At 36.8% G+C, this 16,123-nt stretch overlaps 1 long non-coding RNA gene across 2 annotated transcripts in view; it reads left to right on the top strand.

Moving 5' to 3' along the window:
- LOC120302777 overlaps nt 1-16,123 on the top strand; it is a 38,303-nt gene that overhangs the window by 19,223 nt on the left and 2,957 nt on the right. For both annotated transcript variants that reach the window (XR_005555206.1, XR_005555207.1), the window contains 2 exons: nt 15,379-15,459; nt 15,957-16,100. This is a non-coding gene — a long non-coding RNA (uncharacterized LOC120302777). The remainder of the gene's footprint in view (nt 1-15,378; nt 15,460-15,956; nt 16,101-16,123) is intronic.

The following is a 16,123-nucleotide window of genomic DNA, read 5'->3' as shown; positions in this document are numbered from 1 at the left end:
TTTTGCATCCCTCAACTGACTAGGCCTCATTCTAACAGTGGCAGCCATTTTAGCTCCACGTGGAGGCCTATTCAGGCCTAACAGGCCTGGCCATAGGTATCAATACCATGTGAAACACTGGTAAATCTCATGGCATGTGGGGGGGGGAATTTTCCCATATTATCCCCTTTGCCTTTCACCTCTTTCTTTCCCAGGGCCCTGGGTGGGAGGGAGTGAGAAGGCAATTGCAGAGACAAATTGCTGTGCCTTTTCTCCTGCCCTCCCAGCTATCCTTCCCCAGTTAGGGAAAGGATTACAGGCTCTTGCCTCGAATTTGGCCTGAATCCGATCTGCGGAGGCTGTAAAAGCAGCCCAAAGCCCTAGCTGACGCCATTTTCTCAGCCAAATTTTCAGCTGTGGAATTCAGCTTCCCAGCTTCAGCAGCAACACAGGAAGCAGTTCTTCTTCCCCTCGTTACTGATTAATATCCATCAAGTGCACAGGCCTCATTGTTATAGTCGTGGCCATTTTAGGCCCCACATGGAGGCCTGTTCAGGCCTAACAGGCCTGGTTACAGGCAGCTACACTGGTAAATAAGCCTTCATCACAGGTCTTTCCTATATCGGTTAGCCACCAATTGAAATTAATTCAATTTTCTCTGTCTGCCTGCTCTTGAGACCAAGTAGCCAAACAAGCCATGCCCCCTCTTGCCAGGAGATCCAGTCTTAACGGGGGTGAAGCGGCTGAAGATGAACTTGACGATGGCTCTCAGTTCCCTAGAACGGCCTAACTGACCCTAGGGTGGGTGTGGATTCTCCATCTCCGTACTGAGAAAAGGCATTCAGGTAAGATGGATACAGGAGATGGATAATCCACCAATGGGACATACCAAAGCCTCACTGTCCCGATGGGCGGGGAACAGGTAAAGCTGGAATAGAGTCCTCAGAGACCACTTGCTGGAGGACCCTCCTACCAAAGGAGGCATCCGCCGAAGCAAAATGGTCAATTTTGTAATGGTGTACAAATGGAAATGGCAAGGACCATGTCGCAGCCCTGCAAATCTCCTCAATGGATGCCTGAGTGGCCCAAGCCGCAGAGGTTGCAGCACTGCGAGTGGAATGGGCTGTAAGATGACTTGGAGTCGGCAGAGAAGCAGACTGGTACGCTTCTGCTATACAATGCCAGATCCACCTGCCAATGGTGCCCGCAGAAACCTTTTGCCCCAAGGAAGCCGATCGGAATGATACAAAAAGGGCTTCTGATCTACGGAATGGCTCCGTGCGTTTGAGGTACCACCTCAAGGCCCTGCGGACATCCAGAGTATGCCACTGCTGCTCCACGTCATGACTCGGATTTGGACAAAAATTTGGTAAATTATTTCCTCTGATCCGTGAAAAAGAGAATTTACCTTTGGGACGAACGAAGGATCTATATGTAGGACAACCCTGTCACTATGGAAAACGCAGAGGTCATTCCTGACCGATAAGGCCGCCATTTCTGATATCCGTCTGGCTGATGTAATGGCTATCAGGAACGCCACCTTTAGGGACAGGTGTCTGAAGGAAATGGTTCCCAGAGGCTCAAATGGTGGTTTTGTGAGGGCACGGAGAACCCTCGGCAATTCCCAAGTTGGGTACCTGTGAACAACAGGAGGTCTGGTGTTGTACGCTCCTCTGATAAAGGCATGAATCCTGGGATGGTGAGCCAAGGGGACAGAATCCTGACACAAAATAAGAGTGGACAGTGCTGCTACTTGTCTGCGAACAGTCGCAGGGGCAAGGCCTCTGTCCAGTCCGTCCAACAGGTATTCCACTATTTGGGGGATGGTTAATTTGGAGATGACAAGTTGTCGCCTCCTACACCAAAGGCAAAAATTCTTCCAAGTGGAATCATAGATGATTGGTCGCAGGACGGCGCGCAGCCTGAATCACTGTGATGGCTCGAGATGAAAATGATTCTTGTGCCTTTATGCTGCGCTCAAGCGCCAGGCGGTCAGCTGCAACCATTGGGGATCCGGATGACTGAGGGTCCCCTGATGTAGTGACACCTGATGTGGAGGAATCCTCCATGGGGATGACTGGGACAGGTTCATCAAGTCGGCAAACCACGGTCTCTGTGGCCAGTAAGGGGCCATGAGTATCAGTTCCGCCCATTCGTGAATTAGTTTGCGGATGGTCGCTGGAATGAGTGGTAGTGGCGGAAAGGCGGAAAATAAGCCTTGTGGCCACCGGGTCCGTAAGGTGTCCGTCCTTCCTGGGGCATCTAAAGCAACAAACAAAGTATCTTTGACCAAGAAAGTCTACAATTACAAAACAGTATGCATTTGATACTGAAGAGGCATTTAAGATAAATATAGCTTCTATATAGCAGGGCCATGCTGAAGACCTTGTGATATGATATCATCACAAACAAACTGCAAACATAGTATGGCTGGTGTAAAAAAATCTAAGTAGGATGAAATCTGATTCAAACTTGGATGAGAAATGATCAAAAGTGGAAGGTATTCCCAAGAAAATATGAGTGCAATGAAATTAGTAAAATAACTTTTGGCATTTTTGCTGAAATGTTTGTTTGCTTTCACTCTTTGACTTGTATCTGCAGGTTCTTGGACTGGATTTGTGACCCAATTAATTTTGTTAATTGAAATTGCAATGAATATCCTTTCAAAAAAGAAATGGCCAAGAACACAAGTTAAAACCTTGTACTGTGTACAATCTAGCTCTAGAATGGAAGAAAACAAAGAGAAAATGGCTTATTTACTTGGTTCTGCTTTTAAATCTCATTATCAACAAGAAGCAAATGAAAAATGTTTCAATCCTATATTAATTTACATGGAAACAAACATCCAAATATAGGAAGTTGCATCTGGAGGGCTAAAGACAATCTGTGATATGAAAAACATTACACACAAAACCCAACATCAGTAAAAATTCAGTGATTCAGGGAAGAGCTGTAGTTTTTAACAAAACCTTTAAAAGGGGAAAATGTATACCAGCTTACATAGGTATCTCTGTACACTTTTTAACATGACTGTCAGCAAAACTGAGTACAAAAATACAAAAAATATTTAATATTTAAAATACTATATTTAAAAAAAATGATTCCCAGATGCCAATGGATTCTATCTCTGAATTTGGCTTTTTCTTTTAAAATGATTTTGCATGATGTATAAAAGCAGTGAATGCCGCTGTGTGGATGCCGCTTCTAGAAGTCCATTTTGGGCTTGGGCAACAAAAAATTAGCTACTGGTTCTGCCAAAATGGTGCAGACTGGCTGAATCCCACCAATGGATAAGGTGTTTAAAAGTCATAACATAAATAAAATCTGCAAGTCTTCAAATATAATAAAATTCTCAGAGCTTCATATCCACATTTGCTATTCTATTCTACATATAATCTTTTTTCAAAGGCCATCTTCAATATTTTAACCAAATATAGTAATTAAAATACACCAAAAGAAAAGGCCTTCTCAGTTTTGTGGCCATATCTGGATAGAAAAAGACAATGACAACTATTATGAGAAGCAGCAGTCTTTGCTCCCATGCCATCAAGAATCATCCAGATTTTACCAGCAATTATATGATGTTGCATAACCACCATGTTAATGTCTTTTTAGCTCCAGCCTTAGTCATTATTTTTTTCTCAAACATTTTAATCTCAATTTTGTACTATGTGGCTGCTCTAAAATGGGCTAGAGGATGTGTATATGTTTTAATGTATTCTCTACTATTTTTAATTTGCTTTGATAGTTTGATTTTTTTTTTCTGTTTTCCAATCACTTTCAATGATTTGCACATTGCTCCAGGAAATGTTGACTATCAAATTGATAAGAGATATAATAAAATCAAAGTAAGACATAACAATGCCTTCAATACATTATCAAAAAAAATAATAAATAACAGTATCTACGCATTCCTGATACATCAGATAACAAATCTTAAGCATACATAAAATGGAAGTATAGAACTTGTGGGAAAGTTGATTTTTAGGATCAGTGTTTATTCAGAGTTATTCCACATATGGAAGTCCTTGTTCCCAATCCAAATAAGCAGTTTATCATCACCACCATTTTCTTACCAGCCTTGCTGCAATTTGTTGAAGTTATTTATACTGACCTGCTCTGACCTACAACTTCATGGTTTGGTAACCTCTCCTTACATTGTGTAAATTTGTACAAGATCTTATACTCTTTATAAAAATGGCAGGAAAAAACATGCTTCTTTCACAGGAAATATTGGATGTCATGAATGTTGTGGAGAGCAAGGCTCAGCCAGGTTTTAGCTTAACCTTGCAGTATTGATAAAACTTGGTAATTGAGGAATGACCCTGAAATGACAAAGAGGATGAATTTTAGTTTTGTATCTAGCTCATGGTTTTACTCATTCAAATGCTATTGATTTGAATGCCAAATATTTTTAATATCATGGCCAACAGTTTTGCTTCCTAAAAACTTCCATATGTTTAAATACTGTGGTATTTCAGGCAATCATCTGGAAAAGTAATTTGCATGACTGGAACTCTTTCTGGAAAGAAGGTGATATAGCTCAACTATGCACAGCCATGTGACTTGGCAAGCAAAAATCTGTTTGCTATTATGTAAAGCAGAGTATTAACAAAGCAATTGTCCCAATGGATCCTATGGCATCTTCATGACATTTAAACTTCAGAAGTATCATTTGGGAGCAAAAAACTAAAAATTGCCAGCAGCCAACAGCACCTGTTCCTTTCTTTCCCTGGTGATTGCCTTTTTGACTGAAAGAGGCAAAGGCTCTGACTTTCTGCTGATTGCTATGTAGAAAGAAAATATTTATGATCATCCTAGTCTGATCTGACATGAGGGTTGAATTCTATCTTAATAATCCAAAACAAATATATTTTACTCAGTTTAAGAGTAGAGATATATGGAACTAGAGTATATCTCTACTGAACGAGTTTTTAAATATAGATAATATGGTTTTACATCCCAATGATTAAATTCCTTTTCTAAACTTAGCCTAATCTACTTGACCCATAGAAGACAAAATGTGTTGGATAAAATCTTTTCTTTATATCACTTTGGGTAAGTCATAAAGTGCAAGAAGATTCTCTTGGAAGAAAGGAGATCACACTGCATACATGTCAAAAGATGTGCCTTTTCTTTTCATATTCAGTGTTGTCATCCAAATAGAATTATTTAATAGCATCTGCAGAGTTATTTCCTCTAATCTGAGCTAAAAGGAGCACATTACATATTTTAAAAGCTCTGGTTCCTTTCAGTAGTAGTATTTGTCTCTGCTTGGAGTAAATGCCAAGCATAACTGTGTTCCAAATTGTGTTTTGTAGTGTTAATATTGTAGATCCTGAATTGTCCTATTTGAAGAAATTAATTCAGGAGATACAGATTTTCTATGAAAGGATTTACTTGTAATAGGATTCTTGATTTAGATAAAACATTTCATTCATTATAGTTCATATGTACCACTTACCCTCTGAAAGCTCCATTTCTTATGCTTTTCTATGCACACATACATATGCACAGAAACACAAACAGACAAACACACACGCATACAACCTACAGAATTCCCAGAATTATAGGGTGGACTTGTAATAAGGAAGTGATGCCTTTCAATGAGTCAAAACTTGCCCTATCAAATTCATTTTTACTGGCAGGGGTTTCCAAACTTTCAGATGGGAGAGCAAGTCTTTTCCCCATATTATCACTAAGCTTAATGATTTATCATAGGGACCCTGAATGTAAGAAATGTAAGGATGAAAAAGGAAAATTTATATCTACATCATCCCATTTAGTTAATCTGAAATAAGTATTAACTTATTTTTTATGTATTGGCAGTCCATCTTTAAAGATGTTATGAAACATTCTCAATCCTCACTAAATTTCATGGTCACAACAGAACTGTGCAATTCATCAGAGATGAAAATAATCTAATGAACCTCCTTGTTCAACATGGATTGAATTCTTTATCTTCATAGTCATACATCCAACTATTACAACATACTGATAATTTTAGCATAAATATATTCTTCATTTGATTTTCTTTGAAGATCCAAAACTATTAATTTGTTTCCTCTCCACCCAGTAGTGTTTTTGATTATGCTTGAGGTAGAAAGCTGAGCTCTTTCACTAAACATTTTATTTTGTCTGGAAATCCTGGCACTTTTTTATGTCCACTCAACTGTCAGATATGGAGGCCAGCTTCTCATATTACTGTTCTGCAACTTCAGCCTATTTCAGTTTAATAGACAAAGTAGGATCATATGAGTGCAACATTTTGGCCTGTCTTTTGATTATTTTGGACAATCTGCAAACAGCAGATTGGAGTACTTCTTGCTATCAACTGGCAAAACAACTTCCTGCTCATTGTGAGAGATTTCAAAGACTGCACTGCTGATTGCTTTAACAATCAACTATCATTTTATGTAAGTGTGATTTCTCGGTTATGCCAGACAACACAGAGACATTACATAAATGACATTACCAAAACAGGAATCTACTTGTTAGATTTGTTTAAAAGGAAAGAAAAGGAAAGAAGGAAAGGAAAGGAAATCTAATCAGTAGCCTGTGAGTAGAAACCAAGCCATAAAGTAGGCAAGTAATTAAACAGAAATGCAGAAATAACTCTTCTGAAAGTTCAAACTACTTCTCAGCGTAAGCATTTGTGGGAAGTCAGCCCCTGAGAGAAAGAAATATTAAAAGGGCAGAAAAATATATTTTCTCAAAGGATCTTAAAGAGTCAGAAAAGCATGCCCAGTTTTCTTAATAGTCCCAAGTCTCCCTCCCCCAAGCAGAAACCAGCTCTGTAGAAATGCAGATGTAAATAATCCAGGAAGATTGGAGGCCCCCAGATAGAAGATTAAGATGACAAAGAGACCTAAAATCTGCACACCCCACTCAAACTCTAAGACAGGACATAATAGGATTAACCCATCACCATCAGAATACCAGAAAGGCATACTCAGACTCAGGTCAAAGTTCATGCCACAGGAACAACTCCAAACAAAAGGCTCCAGAAGGTATAAAACCCTACTCCCTACATGTGCTCACTCTCTTTTCTTCCAGAGCCATCTTTCTGTCTAGCTCTCCTCTTCAATAAACTGCAACCTTCTTTCTAAAGCAGTCGCCATGTTGTTTATTGGACTGCACCATGATGAAGACTTTTCCTTCAACAGTTTTGTAGCTCAGTCCTTTCCAAAATATTAAGTATAACCCCAAGCCATCCATTCAGTGTCATTTGGAAGATGGAACTGGCTCCTCCTTTCATAATTGCTGACTTGCTGGTTAGAACTAGAGTATCACAGATGAGTGTAGCATTATTCATAACTGAACAAGGCAATAATTAGTCTCTCCAAAAGGGCAGGTTTTTACTTTTCTTCCATTTTCTATAAAATTCAGAAGAGCTCAAGAAAAAAAAGTAATAACAAAGCAGAAGGAAGAAGGATCTGAAGGACCTAAGCCAAGTCCCTGACATTTTTCTCCAAGGAACAAATCCTGCAGAAAATAATAACTACCAAGTTTAGATTAAACTAATTTTATCAGGAATTTTATGTATGTAATTGTTTGCTTTCTTTGTTTTCCCTTTATCTTTATTTTCCAAACAAAATCCTTTTCCCAGTTACATATTTTGTTTTATTAGATTTAGAAGGGAATTTCTCATTTAATTTGTCTCAGTAACCAAGGGGAATATACATACTTACTTCTTAGGTTTCAAGACTGACATAAGATTTGTAAATTTTGTAATTCTGTGTTCCTATCTTCCTATAAGTGAATTTAAGTCCTAAGGTTAAGAATTCCCCAGACTAAGGAATACCTGAGTGGTAGCAGACTGGAGAATTTGTATTATTATTATTATTGATAATTATCTTTGTTGGGAAACTCTTGAAGGAAGGAATCTGCTAGGGAGATGTTATTCTCATTTTCATTTGTAACCCAGCTGTGATATAATTACTTACGTCCATATAGTTTTCTTGGCAACAATATGGAAGAAGTTATTGCTTCTTTAAAGTTTTTTTTACTTCCTAGACTAGCCTTCAGATCTAACATTGCCTTCTTGTTTATCATTAAAATAATAATTAGGTCCATGTCAGGGTTCTTTGCTTTCCAAGGACTGAACATATCAAGATGTAGGAAATCTTTTAACGTTGTCTTACAACACACACTTTCCCCAACATTAGTCTGTTCTCTCTACTTTTCCAGGACTTGCAAGGTGATGTTGCCATGTGTAAGTGCTATATATCTTTAATACTCAGTTTTTTAACTAAGTTCAACCAAAAGTCTCAAAGCTTTCAAAGTGGCGTACAACTTTTGCCTTCTTCTAAATGTTCTTTCTCTAGTTGGTTAGAGATGCTGTCTTGTTTGGTTTTTCCTTTTTTAGTTGCTACCAAGTTCTCACCAAAGCTCCACTCTGTCTATCATGATTTGTGGTCCTTGCAGCTGACTAATAGTCCTCTTGCCTGCTTGTAATAACTGCAATTCCCAACCACCACTTCTGCTTCTGCATGACAATTGTCATCTCCTTTCTTCATGTATACATCAGGGATCTTCAAACTTGGCTCTTTTATGGCTCATGGACTTCAACTCCCAGAATTCCACAGTCAGCATGTCTGGCTGAGGAATTCTGGGAGTTGAAGTCCATGAGTCATAAAAGGGCCGAGATTGAAGACCCCTGATGTATACCCTTCTCTACCCTATCTTAATGTTTGCTTTTATAAGCAAACATTTCAGAAGCTGACTCTGAATGTCAGCATATCCTTGAAAAACCCTTCAGTTCTTACAGGAAGCTTGAATGCCAGCTTGGATGCTTGTGAGTAAAGTTGTGAATGAATGACTACAAGAGGAAAAGTGGGATGGGAAGCGCTTCTGCCTGAGTGCAGCTACTCTTTCCAAATGCAGACAGCAACCTCATCTTGATTCCCTCACAGTCCAATTCTGCCTAACACATTTAAATTTGTATCTCAAACTGCACATTTGCATGTAATTGTGTTCTCAAGAAACTGGACAGCAACTTATTATGCAAGATATTGCTTTCCTAACTCTAATACAGCTTCCAAGTACATTTCAAAAGACCTGGACAATAGATGCCTTAAGACAGGGAAGTTAATTTCTCTGTGGATCCTCAACCATAATCTATACTATTTGCCTCTATTTTTTTCTCTTGTGGTAATGAAATGGCAGCTTAGTTCTGGCTTCCTTCCATCACCTTCTCCATCCATGCAGTATTTCAGGGCTCAGGCTAACTCTGCTGACTGCAAGGAGTTCAGTCCTGACCAGCTCAAAGTTGATTCAGCCTTCCATACTTCTGAGGTCAGTAAAATGAGGATCCAGATTGTTGGGGGCAATAGGCTGACTCTGTAAACCACTTAGAGAGGGCTGTAAAGCATTGTGAAGCGGTGTATAAGTCTAAGTGCTAATTGCTACTCTAAAAAAGGTTTTATAGAAAAATACTGCTACAGGTAGTCATTGTATATTTATTTATTTGATTTTTATCCTGTCTTTATTACTTTATAAGTAACTCAAGGCAGCAAATATACACAACACTCGTTCCTTCTCCTATTTTTCCCACAATTCTATTAGATGAGTTGGTCTGAGAAAGAGAGTGACTGTCCCAAAGTCACAAGCTGGTTTTCATGCTGAAGGTGGTATTAGGATTCACCACCTCCTGGTTTCTAGGCCAGCACCTTAACCACTACACCAAACTGGCTCTCTTTATAGTACTATCAATCCCTTCCCAATCCAGAGCCCACAGATACATTGTCTATGCAAGGGTTCCCCAACTCCTGGTCCGCAGCCCGTTGGGAACCAGGCCACACAAGTGGCAGGGGAGCATGCAAGTATGAAAACTGTATTTGTGCAAGCGGCATACATGTGCATGAAGCCATTTCATCTTCTCTCCCCACCGCTGCTTTCCAGCTCTGCTGCTGTCCATCTGCTGAGTTGGAAAGATTGGATATTGCTGGTCTATGGGGCCTGAATATAATCAGAATCACGATATAACTTATGCTGTTGTGCTCTTGGTCAGCTTAGAAACAAATGCAAGACAAATGCAAGCTATATACATGCTCTCCCCAATCTAGCACATACAATGTATGTTAGAAATGCAGTTCCCAGAATATTCAAACTTCAGGAGATCATTGGGTTGGAAAAAAACTAAAGTATATATTAGTATATCTGAAAAATTCATACATGAATCTTTTGCATGGATAGTAGTTTAAAACAGAATCTTACGTGGTTTGCTTTCAAAATAATCCTACTCTGTTTCATTGAATTAATTCTTCTGTAAATATGCATAAAAGCCTGATATAAGACTAGATTATCAGGTGAAATACAGGGATTACTTTTTCATTGCTATTAATGGAGAATAAAGTTGACTAGCTTAGCAGATGAAAAGATTCTTAAGGTCAATGGGACAAGTCTGGGATATGTGGTTTTAGAATTCTAACTCTGTAATTAAATTTCTAAAGTAACTTTGACTCAGTAACTATTTATTGCAACCACAATGTTAAAACAAGCAAGCAATTTCTGCACACAATTGAAGGTTTCTAACAATACATGGATATTCATTACAGTTCCAAATGGATAGTTTTGACAATAAAGCTGATTTGTAAATGGGCTTGAGGATTGATCTTAAATTACATCCATTGCAATATTGGCAAGTAAGGTTTTATTTTTCCTCCCAATACCTAACAGTGCTTAAGAGATAAATAGGACTTTGACAAGAGAATCCTCAGATTAAGTCTTTCTAAATTCAAAAGGATTAATTCCCTTAATACAATGAGTGAATTTATGAATATGCATGATCAAATGTGATGGGGAGATTTAAAAAACCCAAAGAAAGGATGAGAGAAGTAATATTTTATAAATGAAAAGTGGCAAAATTTCCAAAATAGAGGATTGTTAACAACAACAAAAAATCTGAGTCCAAAAAAAAAATCATTTCTATACAACTGAAATAGAGCTTTCTTGCTTACTATGCCCTGTTATTTCAAAATTACAGATTTTAGTTTTGTCAAAAAAATTTATCATGTATAGCTTGTTATGTATATGAGCATGAATGCAAAAAATAAAAGAAGTTATCACATTCTTACTAGCAAGTAAAAGATTTCTGATTCACTTTTTTCTTACTAAGAAATCAGCTGGGTGCTGATTTCTGTACTACCATCATAAGATGGCAATTCTATTGTTTTCTGAAATAATGCAGCCCAACTGATTTTGAAATCATGGTTTGCTATGAATCTTAGATCTTTCCTTCCCAAAATGGACAAAGTAATGTTCTATGTCAATAGCAGATTATAAGATAATTGATAGAATATGCTTTTTTCACTGTCCTGGAACATCAGAAAAGAAAAAAGGGGTAGCTGAAAGTTCATTGGTCAACTTTATGGCCCCCCCAATATTTGTTCAGTAGAAATAATAAAATACATATCAATTAAGTTCTTCATTCAACCAATGATCTTGAAACAAGCAATAGGTTTGCAATTGTTTCCTGAGAGAAATCTAAAACAACTAATCAAAAAACAGTTTGAAATCAAGAAACAAATTAAACCTATTGCAGCTTTCTGTTCCAAAGATTATTTCAGTGCTAGGTTGCAACGGCACAAAACATTTGCTTTATCTGTCCATGAATATGTGATAAGACATCATCGGCTCTTAAATAAAATTAACCATGGCATGTCATTTACTTTCAGTAATAGGCCCCTCACGTTGGATTTGGGATCAGATTCATTCATTCACTGCAATTTTAATGCTTTGTTTGAAGAAACCTGTTCTTCTGTGTTTCCCTATGTTAGTCCACAGGTGCGGACCTGACTTCTTTAAAAAGAAGATTGTAGAAGAAAAACAAAATAATTTTGGAACCATTTTTTTCTTTCTCCATGCTTAAATTAAAGTGGACTATAGGCCCATTTTGTTAACATAGCCTGCCAAGATTTCAGCTTTTTGTCAGAACTACTGTATCCTGCCCACTCATTGGCCTGGGATGATTTACTAGCTGTCTTCTAAAAAGCTTTTTTTTCCTCCAAATTTTTTTTCCTCTCTCCAAACTATAATGTTTTGGGTCGATAATGATAGCTTGTTGTTGTTATTTTGTTCACTGTTGAACAAAGAAAAGAGAATATTATTCTAGGATTTGTCTTTTTTGTAACCTATAGAATATACTGCTTCACTGGGACTTCATATACTGTTTCTCTGCGACAGCCACAGCTGGAGGCATGTGTAAATTACACTCTTTTAAAATGACTTTCATAATGATTTCTTACCCTGGAGTGAATGGCTGAAATTATTTTATTCCACTATTACACAGTCAGAATACATTTATTATTTAAACACAGGTTTTTTTTAATATAATTTTCATTTCAGGAATATTAAGTAGCCAATAGCTGCTTAATTAAGAAAGGGGCAAATAAGATTTAGCTTGAACAAAGAATCTTGTTTCAGTAGGATAAGAAAAACTAGAATCATATTTTGATTCTGCTATAGTAGCACCACAGATTTTTTTTGCTTTGCAGGAAGCAAATTTAGTTAGTTGAATCTGGACTGGACTAGATTTGGGATAATCCAAGTTCCAAAGCTTGTTTTTTGATCTTCAAAATAGGCACAAAGTGTCCTTAATGAATTGTTTGTCACTTTGACCAATGCTGTCTTGACATAGACAAGTATTGCATCAAGGATTTCAAACATTGTAGATTAATTGTGGATTAGATTTTAGAACTGTCCAAATCTTTATTTGTCTTTTAGTAAAAGTTTAAGCAATTTAGCTTTTACATTTTTAAGAGCAAAGATAGATTCACTCATGTTGTTTTGCTTCACCTTGCAGTATTTTGCAAAGCCTACTCCAGTTTTTGTCAGTGCTGGACAACCCTTGGGAAGGGGCTGCAAGACAGTGTTCTCTTCATAGCCTCTGCTTCCTTCTTCTGTTGAAGTTCTCCAGCACTTACGAAAAGTAAAAAGATTTGTGCACATGTATGGCCCCTTCACAGAAGCCTTTTTCAGCTCTTACAAATGACAGAGGCAGCTAAGAGAAGGTGAGTTGACACCAAGTACTTCACTGAGACAGCTACAGCACCTATACAGATCTATGGTCTATAACAGTGTTTCTCAAACTTAGTAACTTTAAGATGTGTGTAGCTCAGCTCTCAGAATTTCCCAGCCAGGAGAGAATTCTGGAAGTTGAAGTCCACACAACTTAAAGTTGCCAAGTATGAGAAATATTGTTTTTAAAAGGTAACTCAACTCACTCAAAATAAAAAGATTATGAAAATCCTGTCCTTATTCCAAATACAAGGCTTTCTTCAAGTAGATTTCACAATACCAAACTATATTTCAAATGTGTATCTGAAGCCCAAATTCTATTCATAAGAGAATCCACATTCATTTGTAGGTACAAGATTATTTGGTATTAAAAGTAATGAAAAAGCTGTTGCATGTGAAATCTTTTTTGTGTGTTCATAACCCCTTTCAATTTTGTTCTGTCTCAGACAAACTAATACAAACTATGAAAGGATTGGAATCTAGGGTGGTCCATTAAAAAAAAAAAGAATCCAAATTCCTACCTGACATTTTATTCCACTCATCTTTTTTGGAACAGATGCTGTAATACTTGCTTCTCTTGCCAAATCTTTTTCCGGCCCATTTATAAGAAAACTGGTGATATTATGAGAAATTTCAGTGGAAATAGGGATAAAAGAAGAAGATGCTTTATGAAGTTTCATGTTTTTTGTTTCTAAAATTGAACTAAATAATGAAATAGTATTAGTAGCTTGAATGAAAATGAATTTATTTTCATATTAACATAATTATATTGTCCAAATAACTTCATTAAAATTAGCATCCACCCATATGGGAAAGCAAAATCTTACACGATATTTATGTTGGCAAAGAACATTCTTGGTAACTAGTTTGGAATCGGCTAAATAGCTGCACAGTTCAAATTCCACTGTCTTCCTATAACAAAATTTAATTTAATTAAAAGCAGGATTTGGAGTTTCTTGGCATTGCAATTTTACTGCTTTTTCTGAAAAAAAAAAAGACTTAAAATATACATAGTTCTAAACTCTGCAATATGAAAGGTTGCATTTAAAACAAAAGAAGAATTCATTCTTCATAAAAGTTAATTAATGCAATAATTTTATTTTAACTCACTAATGCATACTTGAGGTGAATTAATTCTCATCCCTTTTGTTTTGCTTTGTCAGAGCTATATCCAAATGTCAGGACAACTGCAATTAGAATGGACACGTAATCCTTGATTTCACTGTTGTGAAGAGCTACCCTGGATTGATTTTGGATTTTTTTTTTTTTTAATGGAAGACATAATGTGACTTTGGTTGAAATTTCAGTACTTCTTGAAATAGCAAGCAATTTAAGATTATGTATTATCCTATATCAGATGAAGACATTCAGCTTCATATAGTTTCTTAGATATGAAGTTCACTAGATGACTTTGGGCCTTTGCTAACTTGTGTTTGCTGTGAGGAAGAGATTGGAACAGATTATGGAGTTTAAACAATTTAAATTTTCTTGAGAAAATATGGGAATTTTGTAGTTCTACCAAAGGAGGTGAGAAAAAAATCCATTCTTATTAAATAAATAACTGTCTTCATTGCAAAGAGATATTTGCCAGAATTTGGGTTGGGGGTAAGCAGTAGTCAACAAATGTAAAAAATGAATGCAATTCTTTTATCAAGCCTAATTATCCGTCTTCCCGTAAATGAATATTTCCACAAATGTACACAGAAACAATATGAATCCTATTTATATTCCAATTTCACAGAGAAATTAAATTTTGCTTAATGCTATTTTAATTATTTGGGAAGGGTAGTGTTGTTATGTTCTGGACTACTCCTACAGCAAAGTAAGATTTTTACTTAAAATCTCCCGAAGAGTTTGCCTTTATATAGCATTTTTTAATGCTCCCATCCTGAAAATCTTCTTTGATAATTTATAGCATAAAAAATAAAAAATTCATTTATATTTTCTAAATTATAATTGCATTTTGACTGACATAGTAATCTCCTTAAGAGGGATAGGAATGGTATCTGAGACAACCAATTAAGATTCTTTCATGGAGAAACAACCAATAGATCATGGGCCACATATTGCTCCAGGACAACTTAATATGGCCTTTAATACCCTCTGAGTCTTTAGTATCTTTGTCAATATTTCCCTTTCCAATTTTTTAAAGTTTCACCAACAGGAGAGACACAACTATATGAAAGGACATTCTGTTAACCAAAGAAGCTTGATGGCTACTCTCAAAAGTATCTTACATGCATTTGAGACAACTAACAGGACTAATCTATTTTTTCCCATGTGGCCTCCTGTTGGGCAGGGAGGGAAGCAAGTGTCACAAAGTCTTCAACTATATTGCGGCTCCTACTTAATTCCGTCCTGTTTACCATTTACATTCAGGTTCCAAGAGATTGCCATGGGGGAATATGACCTACAACAGAAAAAAAGATGTCCCTATCTGAAATGATTGAATGTATGCTGGTAAGTTTGCTTCTCCTCTTTACAGAGTTGAATCTGAATACATGGTGTTTTAGGAATTTATAGCTCTGGGAAAAGCCGAAGGAAAGAGAAAAAGAGAAGCAAGCAGCAATGTGAATGGATTTAATTACAGAGACAAGGAGTACACCACCAGAAGATCTGAAGAGCCAAGCTACAGAAAGATCATCTTGGAGAAGATTTATCTATGAGTTGACACTGAATTGATGGCACATAATCAATTTTAAAAAACGTGATTATTGCTTGATACCGAAATAAACCTTTAAGCATCCTTTCCCTGCTTCTTCCCTGGAAGGTCTTTTCTGCTTATATTACAAACCAACTGCTGTATTTTTGCTTTGTTTCCCCATGATAGCCATTACTCTGACACAAGTTCTGTTTTTTTGTACTTCCATCATATGATTTTTTTAAAAAAAAAATCTTTTTTTCTATAAATCTTTTATTATTTTTCTTCTTCTACATGATGCTATGTGGTCATGCAGATATCCCAAGAAGTTTTCTGAGAAAAAGAAGAAAATAAACCTCTGGAAAAAAAACTCCTGTCCTTGACCATTAGCCATTCATCCTGCCCTGAGTCCTCTGGAAGAGAAACCCACTCCCAGTTGATCCAGCTTGAAATAAGTAAAGTAAGATTAAGTTCAAAATTCAG

The sequence above is a fragment of the Crotalus tigris genome, unplaced genomic scaffold (genome assembly GCF_016545835.1).
Source record: "Crotalus tigris isolate CLP2741 ecotype Arizona unplaced genomic scaffold, ASM1654583v1 scf7180000024437.13266115, whole genome shotgun sequence".
NCBI lineage: Eukaryota > Metazoa > Chordata > Lepidosauria > Squamata > Viperidae > Crotalus > Crotalus tigris.
The sequence above is the reverse complement of the archived record's forward strand: the minus strand, read 5'-3'. Positions and strand labels throughout refer to the sequence as shown.